Here is a 16,758-nt window from a genome sequence, read left to right on the forward strand (position 1 = left end):
CATGGCTCGTGTTACTTAAATGCCACCAACAGGGTTATTCACAAACAAATCAGTTTCGAGATAGTGGATGGCACTCGTTCGTCGCTATTGGGTGCTCAAGCTTGTAAGGATTTGCAGCTCATTAAAAGAATTTTCCTCAGTACTTGTAAATCAGCTACACTCAAAGAAGACTTCCAGCAACTTTTACATGAATACCCTGATGTGTCTCCTGGCATGGGAACACTGCCATATCAGTGCAAGATATTCTTGAAAAAGATGCCAGGCCTGTAATACATCCACCAAGACATATACCTGCTCCTCTCAGAGAAAGACTGAACTAACCAGATTGCAAACTGGTAACGCAACCAACTGATTGGGTCAGCTCACTTGTCTGTGTTAAAAAACCAATGATATTAGAATCTGTATGGATCCTAAAGATCTCAATCGTAATATTAGAAGAGAACACTACCCAATACCAAAGAGAGAGGCGATCACATCAAAAATGGCCAATGCCAGAATTTTTACCAAACTTGATGCCTCACGAGGTTTTTGGCAGATGCAGCTTGATGACTCCAACAAGCTCCTCTTTACCTTTGATACACCTTTCGGGAGGTATTGTTTCAACAGAATGCCCTTTGTAATAATTTCTGCACCAGAAATATTTCATCGTATAATGGAACAAATGACAGAGAATATTGAAGGTGTTCGAGTTATGTAGATGACACAATCATCTGGTCTACAACTCCAGAAGAACACGAGTCGTCTTAGAGACGTGTTCAAGAGAATACACAAGTACGGTCTAAAGCTGAACCAAGCTAAATATTAGCTGTTTGATTTTCTGCCACACGACATGCTTCAGTTAAAGCTTTTAACTCAGCTTGTTGGGCTGATGTTTCTGAGGTAACCTTCCCTTTGCCATAATGGTATGCAGACTCCTGACTGCCCACCCTACTTTCCGAATACCATTTTCAAGATGACCCATCTGTAAACAAAATCAAGTCTGGGTTTTGTAACTGATCATCTTCTATCTTGCGTGCCTCTTCCATTTCCTCTACTATTTCATTACAGTCATGTTCTTCTTCTCCCCCCCTTTTGCTCCTCAGGGAGCGGGAGCAAAGATGACGGATTTACTGAGCTTGCCTTTTGGAAATGAAGGTTAGGTGTTTCCAAAGCTGTTGTCCATGTGGTCCATCTGGTTGAAGTGATTTGTGTAAATCTATTCATTGATAGTAACACAGGAACTGTATGAGGACATTTGATGGTAAATGTTTGGTCTAAAACACTGCCTGCAGTGAGTGCTACAGCTTTGTATGTGGTGTCTACAGCTCTCAGACAACTTCCCCATCCGAGGGCTACTGTGTCTAATATTCTTTAATAATATCCAATTGGTCTTTGTTGATCCTCATGTTCTTGTGTTAAAATTGCTGTCATATATCCCGCTTTTTCATGGACAAATAGGGTGAATGGTTTTCCACTATTTGCAATTCCTAAAGCTGGTCCTGAGCACAAAGCCTGTTTTAGATCCGCAAAAGCTTTTTCCTGTTCTGTTGTAAGTATGATTTCTTCTTTTGATTTCCGATTTCCCTTCAGGAGGCCATTCAATGGCTGTGCTAACTATGTATATGAATCAATCCAACGTCTATTAAAATTGCACAAACTCAAAAAGATCTTGGGCGGGATTCTCCAAATCCCCGGTGGACCGGAGAATCCCCGGCGGATCGGAGAATCCCCGGGAGGGCGGCGTGAATCCCGCTCCAACGCCGGCTGCCGTATTCTCCGGTGCCGGTTTTCGGGTGGGGGCGGGGTTTATGCCACGCCGGTCGGGGGCCTTTTGCAGCGGCACCCCCGGCAATTCTCCGGGCCCCGATGGGCCGAGTGGCCGTCAGTTCCTGGCCAGTTCCGTCAGCGTGAAATGGACATGGTCCCACACGGCGGGACCTGGCTGGTAGGCTGTCTAGTGGAGTCCTCGGGGGGACGCAGGGAGATCCGGCCCCAGGGGGGGCCCCACGGTGGCCTGGATCGGGGCCCACAGATCTGCGGGGGGGGCCTATACCGTGGGGGCACTCCTTCCTTCCGCGCCGGCCTCTGTAGGGCTACGCCACAGCCGGCGGGGAGTAGAACCCTCTGCGCATGCGCAGGAACACGCCGGACAGTCTGCGCATGCGCCAACTCACAGTGGCTCTTTGGCACTGGTTGGCACGGTGCCAACCCCTCCAGTGCCATCCTAGTGCGGAGGATTCCGCAACTTCCGGTTGGCCCGACGCCGGAGTGGTTCGCCCCATTCTTGGCGTCGGGCCACCCTGCCCCTTAACTCGTGAATAGTGACGGGCTTTGTTGCCTCTCTTCTATCTTGGGTGAGTTCTCTTTTCCCTTTGAAATTTTATGACCTAGATAGATAACTTTGACCTGCAGCGGTCGCGCCATACAACATGGCGCCAGCCGTGCGCAGACCCAACCCCCCCCCCCCCCACCAGTTAGCCTTCACGGAAGGCCCCCCCCGGCCAGCGGCACGGATCCCGGCTGAGTGTGGCGGCGCTGGACGCAGTCCACAGCCGCCACGCTGGGTTCCCAATGACTGAGACCACAAGTGTCTCGCGCAGTCGGAAACTTGGCACATTGGGGGAGGAGCATCGTGTGAGGGCCAGCCAATGACCCGCCAATGTCATTGCAACGGCGTGCAGTGTACGATGCAATATGCCATTTCCGATGGGGCGGAGCATGGCTTACCGGCATCAAACCGGAACTGGCGCCGATTTGGGCACCAGAGTCTATTCTCTGCCTGATTGCCGATTACGATATCGGCGTCGGGGAACAGAGAAACCAGCCCAAGGAGTCAGTGAGTAGTCAACGCCGATTATTTTCATCGTAAACCTCCCGCGAATTCTTCGTTCAAGCCGGCACTTTAGCCTCTGAAACAGAGACTCCAGCCCAAGGTGCTTGTATTAGCCTTGCTGCTGCTCAGGCTTTGATACATTTTCATTACTAAATGTTGCTGTTACTATGGCTGTGAAAAATTTTCATTCCTAAATGTATTGAAGAACAATGGTTTATTTCTTACAAGGGGCTTTTATGCAACATTTCATGAAGGGGGGTGTTGTTAGGGGGAGGATGGGGGAGGGGGTTGTTCTGCTGACGTGGGAGGGACTTGAAATAGGCACTGGAAAGGAGGTCGAGGGTGGAGGCAGCCAAGAGGCGGGCCAAGAATGGCGCGCCGCACGGGCCGGGGGCCAGCCCGAGAAAGGCTAGGCTGACCAGCGTGGTGGGGCGGGGGGGGGGGGGGGGGTTGTGCCCCCAACCAGGCTGATCACCTGGAACGTCAGGGGACTGAATGGGCTGGTTAAGAGGGCGCGGCTGTTCGCGCACTTGCGGGCTCTGAGGGCGGACGTAATTATGTTGCAGGAGACACATCTGAAAGTGTCTGACCAGACCAGGCTAAGGAAGGGCTGGATTAGCCAGGTCTTCCATTCGGACATGGACTCGAAGTCCAGGGGGGTGGCAATCATGATCAACAAGCGGGTGCAATTTGAGGTGGAGGGCATAGCCACAGACAGGGGGGGGCAGATACCTGATGGTACGGGACAGACTGGAGTGGAGAAGAGTGGTGCTGGTGAATATATATGCCCCGAACTGGGATGACGTGGACTTCATTAGAAGAGTGCTGGGGAAGATCCCGGACCTGGATTCTCGCAGGCTAATAATGGGAGGGGACTTTAACATGGTCCTGGATCCGGCTCTGGATCGGTCGTGTCCCAGAACGGGTAGACTCCCAGCAATGGCAAGGGAGCTGAAAGGGTTTATGGAGCAAATGGGGGCAGTGGACCTCTGGAGAGCCAGACAGCCGACAGGAAGGGGCTACTCGTTTTACTCGCACGTCCATAAAGTATATTCTAGGATAGATTTCTTTGTACTAAGCAGGGATTGTATAGGGGAGGTAAAGAACACGGAATATTCGGCAATTACTATCTCAGACCATGCCCCGCACTGGGTAGACCTGCAGATCGGGGGGGGGGTGAACTACCAACGCCCGCAATGGAGGCTAGACGTGGGACTGCTGTCAGAGGAGGGGATCTGTGAGAGGCTTCGGAGGTTTATGCAAAATTACTTGCAGGCGAATGACACTGGGGAGATCTCAGCGACGACCCTGTGGGAGGCGCTAAAGGCAGTAGTGCGGGGGGAGCTGATTTCAATTGGGGCCCACAGAGCCAAGGCAGACCGGGCAGAGATGGATAGATTGGTCAGGGAAATGGGTTGGTTTAGATGAAGAACACGCGGAGTTCCCAGGAGAGGTTTTACTCAGGGAGAGGCAGAGACTACAGGCGGAACTGGGGGCACTATCCACGAGTAGGGCCGTGGAACAGCTTAGGAAGGCGAGGGGCGTGGTGTACGAGCATGGGGAAAAGGCTAGCAGACTGTTAGCGCAGCAACTCAGGAAGAGGGAGGCGGCCAAGGAAATAAGTAGAGTGATGGATGGGGAGGGGCGAAAAGTGGAGGACCCAGCAGGATTGAATAAGGTATTCCGGGACTTCTATCGCAAGCTGTATACTTCGGAGCCGCTGGAAGAACCGGAGGAGATGAAAAGGTTTCTGGACGGGTTAACATTCCCAACAGTAGGTGGGGGGGTGAGTGGATGAGCTGGGGGCCCCGATTAGAGCGGAGGAGGTATTGGGGGGCCTAAAGGCCATGCAGTCGGGGAAAGCCCCGGGGCCGGATGGATACCCAGTAGAGTTTTATAGGAAGTTCTCTGAGCTGGTGGGCCCGGTCTTGGTGAGGGTTTTTAATGAGGCAAGGGACAGAGGGACCCTGCCGCCGACAATGTCGCAAGCCACTATATCACTGATATTGAAGCGGGGTAAAGACCCGGAGGCGTGCGGGTCCTACAAGCCAATCTCCATGATTAATGTTGACGCCAAGCTCCTGGCAAACGGACTGGCAGTTAGAATGGAGGACTGCGTACCGGAGGTGATTGGGGAGGACCAAACTGGGTTCGTGAAAGGTAGACAGCTGGCGGCCAACCTGAGAAGATTACTTAATGTGATAATGATGCCCCCGGCGGGCAGGGAGGTGGAGGTAGTGGTGGCGATGGACGCCGAGAAGGCCTTTGACCGGGTGGAGTGGGACTATCTATGGGAGGTGCTCGGACGGTTTGGGTTCGGGGAGGGATTGGTGAATTGGATCAAATTATTATATCAGGCCCCAAAGGCCAGCGTCAGGACTAACCGAGAAGTGTCAGAGTACTTTAGGCTGTACCGAGGGACCAGACAGGGCTACCCGCTCTCCCCGCTGCTGTTTGCGCTGGCCATAGAGCCGCTGGCAATTGCGCTGAGAGCCGCAGAGGGATGGAAGGGGATGGTGAGGGGCGGGGTAGAACATAGGGTCTCTCTTTATGCGGACGACCTGCTCCTGTATGTGTTGGACCCAGTGGCCGGGATGGGAAGTATACTGGGAATGTTGAGGAAGTTTGGCCAGTTTTCAGGATACAAATTAAATATGGCCAAGAGTGAAATGTTTGTTGTACAGGCAAGGGGCCAGGAGAACAGATTGAGAGGGCTACCATTTAGGCTGGTTGAGGAAAATTTCCGGTTCTTGGGAATCCAGGTGGCGCTAGACTGGGGCAGGCTGCACAAGTTAAATTTGGCCAGGGTGGTGGAGCAAATGAAGGGAGAGTTTCGGAGATGGGATGCACTCCCGCTGTCGCTGGCTGGGAGGGTGCAGACTGTAAAGATGACAATCCTCCCTAGATTCCTGTTTGTTTTTCAGTGCCTCCCGATCTTTGTCCCACAGTCCTTCTTCAAAAGAGTTAACAGGATGATCATGAGCTTTGTCTGGGTGGGAAAATCCCCGCGGGTGAAGAAGGCGATGTTGGAGAGGAACCGCAGTGAGGGAGGGCTGGCTTTGCTGAGTCTGATTAATTATTACTGGCCGGCCAACATCGCTATGATAAGGAAGTGGATGGTGGGTACGGGGTCTATCTGGGAGCGGGTGGAGGCAGCTTCGTGCAGGGGCTCCAGCCTGGCAGCCCTGGTCACGGCTCCTCTACCGCTGCCGCCGGCCAGGTACTCCACCTGCCCGGTAGTGGTGGCGACCCTGCGGATATGGGGCCAGTGGAGGAGGCATGTAGGGGAGACGGGGGTGTCGGTTTGGGCGCCAATCTGCGACAACCATCGGTTTGCCCCCGGGAGTATGGATGGGGGGTTCCGAGTATGGCGGCGAGCAGGGGCTGGAAGGGTGGGTGATATGTTCCTGGAAGGGAGCTTTGCGAGTTTGAGGAGCTGGGAGGAGAAATTTGGTCTGGTAAGGGGAAATGATTTTAAGTACCTACAGTTGCGGGACTTTGTCCATAGACAGGTCCCATCCTTCCCACGCCTCCCGCCAATGGGGATCCAAGACAGAATAGTCTCTAGGGGGGGAAGAAGGAGAGGGTAGAGTCTCTGATATTTATAAGGTGCTCATGAGGGAGGAAGGGTCCGAGACGGGGAACTGAAACTCAGATGGGAGGAGGAGCTCGGCAGGGAAATGGAGGACGGGCTGTGGGCAGAGGCCCTGAGTAGCGTAAATTCGACCGCAACATGTGCCAGGCGCGGCCTGATTCATTCACCAGGCCCACATGACGGTGGCTCGGATGAGCAAATTCTTTGGGATGGAGGACAAATGCGCTAGGTGCGCATGAGGACCAGCGAACCACGTTTACATGTTTTGGGCATGCCCTAAGCTTAGGGGGTACTGGGAGGGATTTGCGGGTGTCATGCTAAAAACAAGGGTGGCAATGGGTCCAGTGGTGGCAATTTTTGGGGTTTCGGAAGACCCAGGAGTCCAGGGTGAGAAAGAGGCCAATGTTTGGCTTTAGCTTCCCTGATAGCCCGGCGGCGAATACTGTTGGCGTGGAGGGACTCAAAGCCCCCAAAGACTGAGTTGTGGCTTGCGGACTTGTCGAGTTTCCTAGGTATGGAAAAAATTAAGTTCGCCTTGAGGGGATCTGTACAGGGGTTCGCCCGAAGGTGCCAACCATTTATTGACGTCTTTGCGGGAGATGTGAGCGTCAGCAGGGGGAGGGTATGGGGGGGGGGGGGGGGGGGGGGGGGTTATAGAGTTGAGTAGAGTAGGAGGGATAAATTGGCGGGTAGTACCGGTGGGAGAGGAGCGGGCTTGTACAGTATGTTACGACTGAAGTATTGAATGTACGTGGATGTTTGCACATTTTTGCCTTTTTTGCTTTCTTTCTGTTGACGTCTGTAACTGTTTACAAAGCCAAAAACTACCTCAATAAAATTGTTTATTAAAAAAAAAATTATGGGCGAGAACTTCCAGTAGTTTATGCCGGCAGGATTTTAGTTCCTGTGAATGGCACACCACCCCTGATGGCATGGGGTAGATTCAATGGGAAATGCTGTTGATAGAGGCGGGACCAGGCGATCCCGTCGCCAGCCAATGGCGGGCCTCCTCCCACTGCCGGGAAATGGTGCGGGGAAACTTGGGAATGTTGCCCTATAATTTTAGCAGTACTGGTTGATTGAGGAGCACTTGCCAGGACACTATGAGATGCTCTTTTTTAAATGGTGCATGTGATATATTGATGTCCATTTAAAGAGGCAATTGAGGGTCTTTGTTAACATTTGTGTGAAAAGACAGCGCCTCCAACAACACATCTCTCCCCCTCAATACTGTACTTAAGTGTCAGCTTAGTCTCGAGCTGAAGTCTTGCAGAGGCAGTTGATCTCCAATATGCTTCCTCAGAGGCAAGAATGCTACCACGGAGACGGATTGACATCAAATAACAATGAAGTTGATCATGATATGGTGACGACTGTGTGCTTAGCATATCAAAACAAAAGAATGAAATGCTGTGCTGAAGAGGTAAATCAATTGAATACAAATCAGAGAAAGGTTTGCCGAAACTGTGAAGTTGTCTGTCATGCTGCACCTTGAGCATTGGGTCCAGTTTGATTGCCAAAACATGAAGGAAGCATTCCAGCCATTAAACCAATGGGAAAAGTCGGAAAGGGGCGAATGTCTGGCATAAAGTCTTAGCTGTGAGGAAACTCTGAGGCTCTTCAGCTTTGACATGAGATGGAACATTACACTGATGTATAAAATGTTACGTGATACCGATTAAGTAACACTAAAGCCTGCAATGCTACTTCAGAGCAAGCAAAGTCAATAGTAAAATGGGCTCTCAACTAAAACTCTTGAAAGGACAACTTGATATAGTCAGAATAACTTCTTTAAGCAATAAGTGATCAAAAGACTGGAAAGGAAAACAATGTCAATTAATTCCTGATTCGATTGTTTAAGCTGGAATGAGGGACTTTGCAATTAAGATGAGCGATAATAAATTCCAGGTTTTTGGAAGATATTCATTAAAGTATTCAATATACTCTATTGATAAAAGCACAATCCACTTGTCCTAAACATCTTAAAAACCACACACACAACCATGGACAGCGCAGCAGCAGCTTAATTGTTTTGAGGAATCTTGAGTTATTTTGCTCTGGGCATTTTCTCCTTCGTTCCTCCGTTCCCACCAGTGAGCAAAGAAATGAGGCAAACTGATCCCTCTTTTAAACTTGTCTTTCAAATGCTTCTCTCTTTTGCTCCCTCTTTGTGCCCATGGAAATATGGAAATTATGGAAATATTCTAGTCTTGGCCCAGCCACTTGAGAAAAAAATACAATATATATTCTTATACATATATTTTGATGGTCTTGATTTTCATTCTGAACGGTAATTTCTTGCAGTTGTTTGATAGTTACTTTTTATTTCAAAACAGATGAGGATCCTGGGAAAAAAAGGAAGAAATCAAAAAAAAGCTGTATATTGCACTGAGGTATGTATGAGTCTGCTGCACATACTTTCATTCAAAGCCCCAGCACGTTTGATCAATTTCTACTTTGCCACTCGATTGAATGAAAGGGTACTGTTTTGGTACATGTAAATTGACTGCTGTCTTGAAAACCAATACTCAGCAATTTCATTACTGGCCTTTATAATTGGTTCTATTCTGTTTCTAAGAATATTCGGGGTGAAATTGGACTTTGGACATGGATAATATCACCTCAGCTGTCAGCCACTCCACCAATATTTAGTTCCATTGACTCCAATAAAATTTAGTGTCAAGCGTGTAGTTTAACTAGCCACATGTTGTTCCGACCTCTCTCGCCCATTTCACCACCCAAGTATTTATTGCTCACAAAGTTTTAACCTACAAGCCATTTTGAATCAATTTTTTTGGGGGGTGTTCCAACACAAAGGACTATTTCTGTACACATTCATGTGTTTTTGCGACTGAATGTACACCATAGTATGGCCAAGCAGGGACCAGATCGGGGGTTTATGCATGGAGGCAGGCAGGGGTCGTGGCTGAGGTATAAAATTAATAATTTTTACCTGTCTTTACCAAGGGAAAAGATGCTAAGCAGGCCTTGGTGAAAGGGAAAGTAGTTCAGTCACATGAAAGATTTAAAATTGATAAGGTGAAGGGATTGGATAGGCTATCTGAACTTGGAGTCAGGCATCCAATTTGCACTGAGGAAAGTATGAGTGGGAATCATGGTGGCGCTCGTCATAATTTTTCAACCTTCCTGAGACTCGGAGGTGGTGCCAGAGAATTGCAAATATTCCATCCATGTTCAAAAAAAGGTAGAGCTTAACGTTGGTGGTGTAGAGTATTCTAGAAGTTATTACTTGTAATAATAATAATCTTTATTGTCACAAGTAGGCTTACATTAACACTGCAATTAAGTTACTGTGAAACGTCCATAGTCGCCACATTCCGGTGCCTGTTCGGGAGGGAGAATTCAGAATGTCCAAATTACCTAAGAGCACGTCTTTCGGGACTTATGGGAGGAAACCAGAGCACCTGGAGGAAACCCACGCAGGCACAGGGAGAACGTGCAAACTCCGCACAGATAGTGACCCAAGCTGGGAATCGAACCTGGGGCCCTGGAGCTGTGAAGCAACAGTGCTAACCACTGTGCTACCGTTGTTTGTTGTTGTATCTCTTCCGGCACCCAGTGGGGCACAAAGCAGAATTTTATCTGTTACTGTAGCAAGGTTTTTCCAGGAATAGGTCACTAGAGGCTTCTAGCTTAAGGGACGCAACTATGCATAAAGCACGGTTGACCAGGAGTCGCTCCCACTCTTACTGTTCGCGTGTTGGAAGGATTTTGGAGGTTGACATTCAATTTGTTGGCTACGTTATGAAGGCACCTTCCTTTGCTATCAAATCCTGGTATGGGTCTCGAACCTGGATCGTCTGGATCTGAGGCAGGGAGGCTACCCACTGTGCCACAAGACCTCCAGAGTTTATTAGTTGGCATAAAATTAATAGTTACTTGGGCAATTGAGGGTTAATCAAGGAAAGCCAGCATGGATTTGTTACGGGACAATACTATTTACATAACTTGCTGGTGTTTTTTGATGAAATGACGAGAGGTTTAATAAGGTTAAACCTGTTTTGTGATGTATGTCGATTTCCAAAAGGCTTTGGATAAAGTGCTGCACAGCAGACATGTGAGCTATAACTCATGGAATCAAAACAATAGCAGCAAAATGGATACAAAATGAGCTAACCGATAGAAAACTGGGAATAGTGGCATTAGCGAGAGTACAGAAAAGGTTAATGAGAGTGGTTCCAGGCATGGAGAACTTCATTTATGTAGTTTGGGGAAGTTGGGACTATTGGGGAAGAGATGGTTGGGAGGAGATTTGATAGAGGTACAGTAGTCTGGATGGAGTGAATAAACAAAACTGTTCCCACGGTGGAAGGATTAAGAGCCAAAGGGCACAGTTTTAAGGTCATTTGGCAGAAGTAGCAATGGCGGAGTGAGGGAAAACATTTTCAACCAGCAGGTGATTAGAATCTGGAATGCACTGCCGAAGAATATGGTATTCAAGAGGAAATTCAATTATGTTGGCTTTGTTTTGCTATGTGGCAATTGTGGCCCATACTTGCAGATAAGGCTGGAGCCAATATTGTAATCAAACTCTATCTTACATGGAATGTTATGCTAACTGCTAACTATTTAGAAGATTGCCTATATAGAATAATATTTCTCCGTGCTCTGTTATCATGTGATCTGGTCTATCCTGATTGCCCAGTGTCAGATTTACAGGGTACGCCAAAGATACACTGGGGAATCATCCTTGAAAGTTCCCAGGTAAGGGTTAACACATTTGTCCAGAAGGGCTAACTTTCCCTGGCAACTGCGTTGCATGGGGTCCACCCAACAAAGCAATTAAAATCACTAGATTTGGATGATTCTGTCAGTGATATGCTAATATCTATTCTCAAAAGGTTAGAAGGAAAAAAAAACACTTCTAATTTCAGCATAACTATTTTAAGCACCAAGACTGATCACGTATGGGACACCTCCCCAATCCCTCTAATGTCTGACTACCCCGCCCCCATGTCCAATTTTCCTCCCATCCCCTCCGTGTTCAACCTCACAAACATCCCAAATCCGATCTACTTGAATTATGCACTTGCTTTCTCCTTGGCCTCTTATTTTCAATGGGAGCTTTAAACTCACCTGCTTTGCGGCAGCTTGCTTTGTTAAAGAGGGCTCCGTCCTCCTTCGGTGTGATCCGTTTGGACTCCAATGCTGAACCCAGGGAACCACTGCACTGTCTGAATCGCACCTGGCCTGAGTCAAATAAATTGGGCAAGACAGGGATTGAAGGAATTTAGTGCAGGTAAGTCATAGAAACCATACAGTGCAAAAGAGGCCATTCGGGCCTTCAAATCTACACCGACCTTCTGAAAGAGCACCCTACCTAGGCCCACTCCCCCACCCAATTCCTGCAGCCCCATAACCCCACCTAAATTTTGAACACTAAGGAACAATTTAGAATGGCAAATCCACCTAATCTGCACATCGTTGGACTGTGGGAGGAAACCGGAGCATCTGGAGGAAACCCACACAGACGCGGGGAAAAAGTGCAAATTTGACACACACACCCAAGGTTGCAATTGGACCCAGATTTCTGGCACTGTGAGGCAGAAGTGCTAACCACCCTGTCACAGCACCTAATAGAGAGTGGCAATCTCACGCTGATTATCACTCTGAGGAAGTTATGATCCTATATATGTACATATTTAACATTAACCCTTTATACTCCAGGAATCGGATCATTATCTGAATAGAAAGAATGTACAGGGATAATAGAAGGTACAGGGCTATTGTGAGAAGTTGAGGGAATGATACTCGATAAATTGTGCCTACAGAGAGCAGGCACAAAGAGGATGGGCCGAATGACCACCATCTGTGTTGTAACCATTCTGTAATTCTGACAGGGAGAACCACAATAATATGACCTGTAGATACAACGGCTTTCTTAAATCACATTTGTGCTTTTACACCTGGCTCCCAAGTTGGGTCAATTGCTATACAAACAATAAAGCCTCATACAGAACAGACCAGCAAGTTTGATTATTGGCTACTGAGCAGGAGCCACCTTGACTGATTTTCCCCTCCCCCTTCCAGGAATGGACTTTGAGATAGAACAGATATCAGCATCCACACTATCTCATCACAGATATTTATCAGTATCAAGCACCTCTTGCTGGGAAATGTACCTGTGTGGACATTGGCAAATTCACTGGTCTTCTTATACTTGGAAGAATGACTACTTGAATGAAGTAGCAGAGGACTGTGAAACTATCTAGTCAAAAAATAAGCTATTAAAATAGTCATGTTTGGTCAATCACTCGATCTTAATGTAGTGAATTGCATAATATTCTACTATATTGATTATAAACCAGTAGACACAATTAACATTACTCTTCAGATCCTGTTTATCAATCTAAACTGTAAACCAGGTAATTTTTTAATTAATCTTACTTTATATACATCTGACATCCTAACACAAAATTGAGCAGTCTTCATTTTATTCATATATGGTATAGTATTCACATACTATATCCAAGTACAATGAGATTGCCTTTTTAATTTGCCTTACCTTAATTATCTTAACAAGCAGGAATTTAATCTAACATGTGATGCAGTTTGATTGCTTAACAGTAAGTGTGCCTGTCCATAACAAAGTTAAGATTTGAATTTCCAGTATGCACTTGCAGCATGTGAGACTCATTCTAGGGACACCAAGTTGGAAAGTTGCTTGAAAGGTTGATAAGTCTGAGACATACAGAACAGTAAAATTAATTTGCAAACCCTGTCCATGCTGTCCTGATAAGAAGTGACAAAAATAGGCCATGCTTCTGATAACTTTGCAGCGGATTCTAGCAGACATAGACGGCTGTGAGCAGACAGAGTAATGAAAGAGCTTATAGCAGAAATGTTCTCCGCAGGTTAACCCCCGACAGTCGCTGTTAAGGTTTATACTGAATGATGACCAACTGGGTGAGGTATTAAAGGACATCTGGCACCTACTTTACCCCAGTAAGGGAATCAAAGCTTTCAGAATTGCGGGTCTGGAAGTGAAGGAAAATAGATCAAAACTTTCAAGTCCAACAAAATAACCAGAAGAAATGTTGCTTCATATTGTCCAAAAAATATAACTTTTGATTTTGTCGAATCTTTTTTTTTCTAGAAGAATGGAAGAAAATGAAAGGGGCATCAAAGCTGACCCGCATTTGGCATCATTTCAAGAAGGCGTTGTCTAAAACAGAAATAATGAAACTGCTGAGATAGACAATTATCGATATTTTCTAAGCATAGCCGATGCTTTTATGAAAGATGAAAATATGCAATGTTATTGAATGTACATATTTCAGTATATTTTGGTTAAATTTGCATTCTTTTTGTTCATAAGACAGTGATTCTTATTTAAAATAGACAGAAACACATTTTGGAAATATTGGAAACCTCTAAAAATGTGTGAGTAGGGAGCTAGTTAAGACAAAAATGGCAACTGAGCTGTACTCGCACAGGCACTTCACATTCAATGAACATTATGTTATTATCCAGGAACAAAAGACTATATTCAAATTGCAATACTCTTATCATTTGTACTTTGACTATGTTTGGCAATGGCAGCTGGAGGCATCGCTTCCCCTTGACATTTATAGTGTAAATGCAGCCGGAATCTGGAATCAGAGCCCGATGCGGGATGAGAGAAAATAAATGAGTCTTCAGGGAAGATAGTCTCATTCAGTGTTACTTGGAGTCAGTTCAGGCCTTGATGCACAATTTACAGTTCACAGGTCGAGGGTTGGCGCAATGCCAAAACTGCTGCACAAACACAATCGGCTCATGATGTAAATGCACCATAAAAGAAGATGTAAAAGTATTTTTCATAGGCTCAATGCAAACTGGAACATAAAATATGACGGATGCTTTCAGAAGCTAGATGAGTCATAATATCAGTTGTATTAATATTCCGGAGTCTGTGCTTATTTTGCAAGGTAAGCATTACACAAAGACAACATGTGGAGATGCCGGCGTTGGACTGGGGTGAGCACAGTAAGAAGTCTTACAACACCAGGTTAAAGTCCAACAGGTTTGTTTCAAATCACTAGCTTTCGGAGCATTGCTCCTTCCTCAGGCTGCATACCTCTTCATTCACCTGAGGAAGGAGCAGTGCTCTGAAAGCTAGTGATTTGAAACAAACCTGTTGGACTTTAACCTGGTGTTGTAAGACATCTTACAAAGACAACAGTCAGGTGTCCAGTTATACTGGGGCAGATGTGCTGCCATTACAAACAAAGTATGTTTATGTGTCCTTTGAAAGAATAAAAGATAATCAGCTATGCAATCTTTATTATTTAGTTACCATTCTTTCAGAATCTCATTTTGAGCTTTTAAGTATTAAATGGTTACAGGAATTACCAATTTAAAGGGTTTTTAAAACATTGTTAAGCAATTGTTCTTTTAATTTCCAAGCAGAAAATTTACATGTTTTATGAGTGCATTTTTCTTAGAGATTCTCCTCGATGTCTTGAATGGAGCTGGTCTTTCTCAGTTTCTGATCAGTAAAAAGGCTGGTGTATGATGGGCTGGTTCACTGCATGGCTTTGTAGATAGCCTGTAAAATGGCAGCTGGTTGCAGAGTAGGATATGTAATTTCTCTGTTAATGGACAAGGGACAAAATGAAATAAAAATATAGTCACATTGGAACAACAAATAAACGTTTTGTAAAATGTTTAAGTATTATGTACCACTTTTAAGTGTAGACAATTTAAAATGTGGTGCAAGGCGTAATAGATATGCTGCTTTCCCATAAAACAATCAAATCTTTATCATAAAGCTAATATGTAAAATTGTAATAAAGGTAGAAAATATGGTGACACAGTGGTTCGCACTGCTGCCTCACAGCGCCAGGGACCCGGGTTCGATTCTGGGCCTTGGGTGGCTGCGTTGAGTTTGCACACTCTCCTTATGTCTGCGTGGGTTTCCTCCGGGTGCTCCAGTTTCCTCCCACAATCCAAAGATGTGCAGGTTACGTGGATTGGCCATGCTAAATTGCACCCAAGTGTCCAAAGATGTGCAGTTTAGATGGGGTTATAGTGAAAGGGTGCGGGCTTGAGCCTTTTGGAGGGTTGGTGCAGGCTCGATGTGCCAAATGGCGACCTCCTGTAATGTAGGGATTCTGTGGTTCTATGGTTTTGTAAATACTAATAAATGAAGAGTATAACATCTGAACTTTGGAAATCTCTTATTTTTTCGAAAATCCGAAAGAAATCTGAAGCTAAATATTATAGATGGGTGCACGGTGGCACAGTGGTTAGCACTGCTGCCTCACAGCACTGGGGACCTGGGTTCAATACCAGCCTTGGGTAACTGTGTGGAGTTTGCACTTTTTCCGTGTGTGCGTACGTTTTCTAGATGCTCCAGTTTCCTCCCACAGACTAAAGGTGTGCAGGATCAGTGGGTTGGCCATGCTAGATTGCCCTTTTAGTGTTCAAAAGGTTAGGTGGGGTTACGGCGATGGGGTGAGGCTTTGGGCCTGTGTAGGGTGCTCCTTCGGAGGTTTGGTGAAGACCTGATGGGTGGAATGGTCTCCTGCACTGTATGGATCCTATGATTCTTTAAGGAAAGACAAATGGGTAATTATAAGGGGCAGCAGGGTAGCATGGTGGTTAGCATAAATGCTTCACAGCTCCAGGGTCCCAGGTTCGATTCCCGGCTGGGTCACTGTCTGTGTGGAGTCTGCACGTCCTCCCCCTGTGTGCGTGGGTTTCCTCCGGGTGCTCTGGTTTCCTCCCACAGTCCAAAGATGTGCGGGTTAGGTGGATTGGCCATGCTAAATTGCCCGTAGTGTCCTAATAAATGTAAGGTTAAGGGGGGGGGTTGTTGGGTTACGGGTATAGGGTGGATACATGGGTTTGAGTAGGGTGATCATGGCTCGGCACAACATTGAGGGCCGAAGGGCCTGTTCTGTGCTGTACTGTTCTATGTTCTATGTTCTATAGATGCTTGTTACGAAAAATCTACATTGAGAACATCAAAAATAGTTTCCAACTGGGGTTTGTTTTGTTCACTTGCTAAATGCATATTTTTTCTTAAAGGTGAATTTTATAGATATCTGAGATATCCAAATTTGAAAAAGAATGTATTCATGGAATTCAAATATTATGATTGAAAAGTCAAATATTTATTACCAATGGTAATTTAATACAGCCATTTTTATTTATTGCACTGAATATACAGGAAGTGCTTTTAATTTAAGCCGAATGAATTATAAGTAAACACTCAATATGGAGCACAATTCATTGAAAATGAGGAAGACGGATTGTTCAGAACCCCACTGACATTAAATGTGAGGATATCCCAAAACCCAGAAGGGTAACCTGGAACACCAGTTATTAATGGTTTATATTTTCA

The 16,758-nt window shown here is 46.2% G+C and overlaps 1 protein-coding gene across 5 annotated transcripts in view; it reads left to right on the forward strand.

The window, feature by feature from the left end:
• The window catches only part of LOC119953584 (inverted formin-2-like), a 114,936-nt gene extending 99,364 nt beyond the window's left edge, over window positions 1-15,572 (forward strand). For 4 of the 5 annotated variants that reach the window (XM_038777984.1, XM_038778020.1, XM_038778029.1 and 1 more), the window contains one exon: window positions 8,744-8,756. The gene's annotated coding sequence lies outside the window, so the exon portion shown is untranslated. Of the gene's footprint in view, window positions 1-8,743; window positions 8,801-13,524 lie in introns of those variants that run through there. The other variant, XM_038778002.1, reaches the window with a different exon arrangement.
• Window positions 15,573-16,758: the final 1,186 nt, after the last annotated feature.

The sequence above is a fragment of the Scyliorhinus canicula genome, chromosome 2, assembly GCF_902713615.1.
Source record: "Scyliorhinus canicula chromosome 2, sScyCan1.1, whole genome shotgun sequence".
NCBI lineage: Eukaryota > Metazoa > Chordata > Chondrichthyes > Carcharhiniformes > Scyliorhinidae > Scyliorhinus > Scyliorhinus canicula.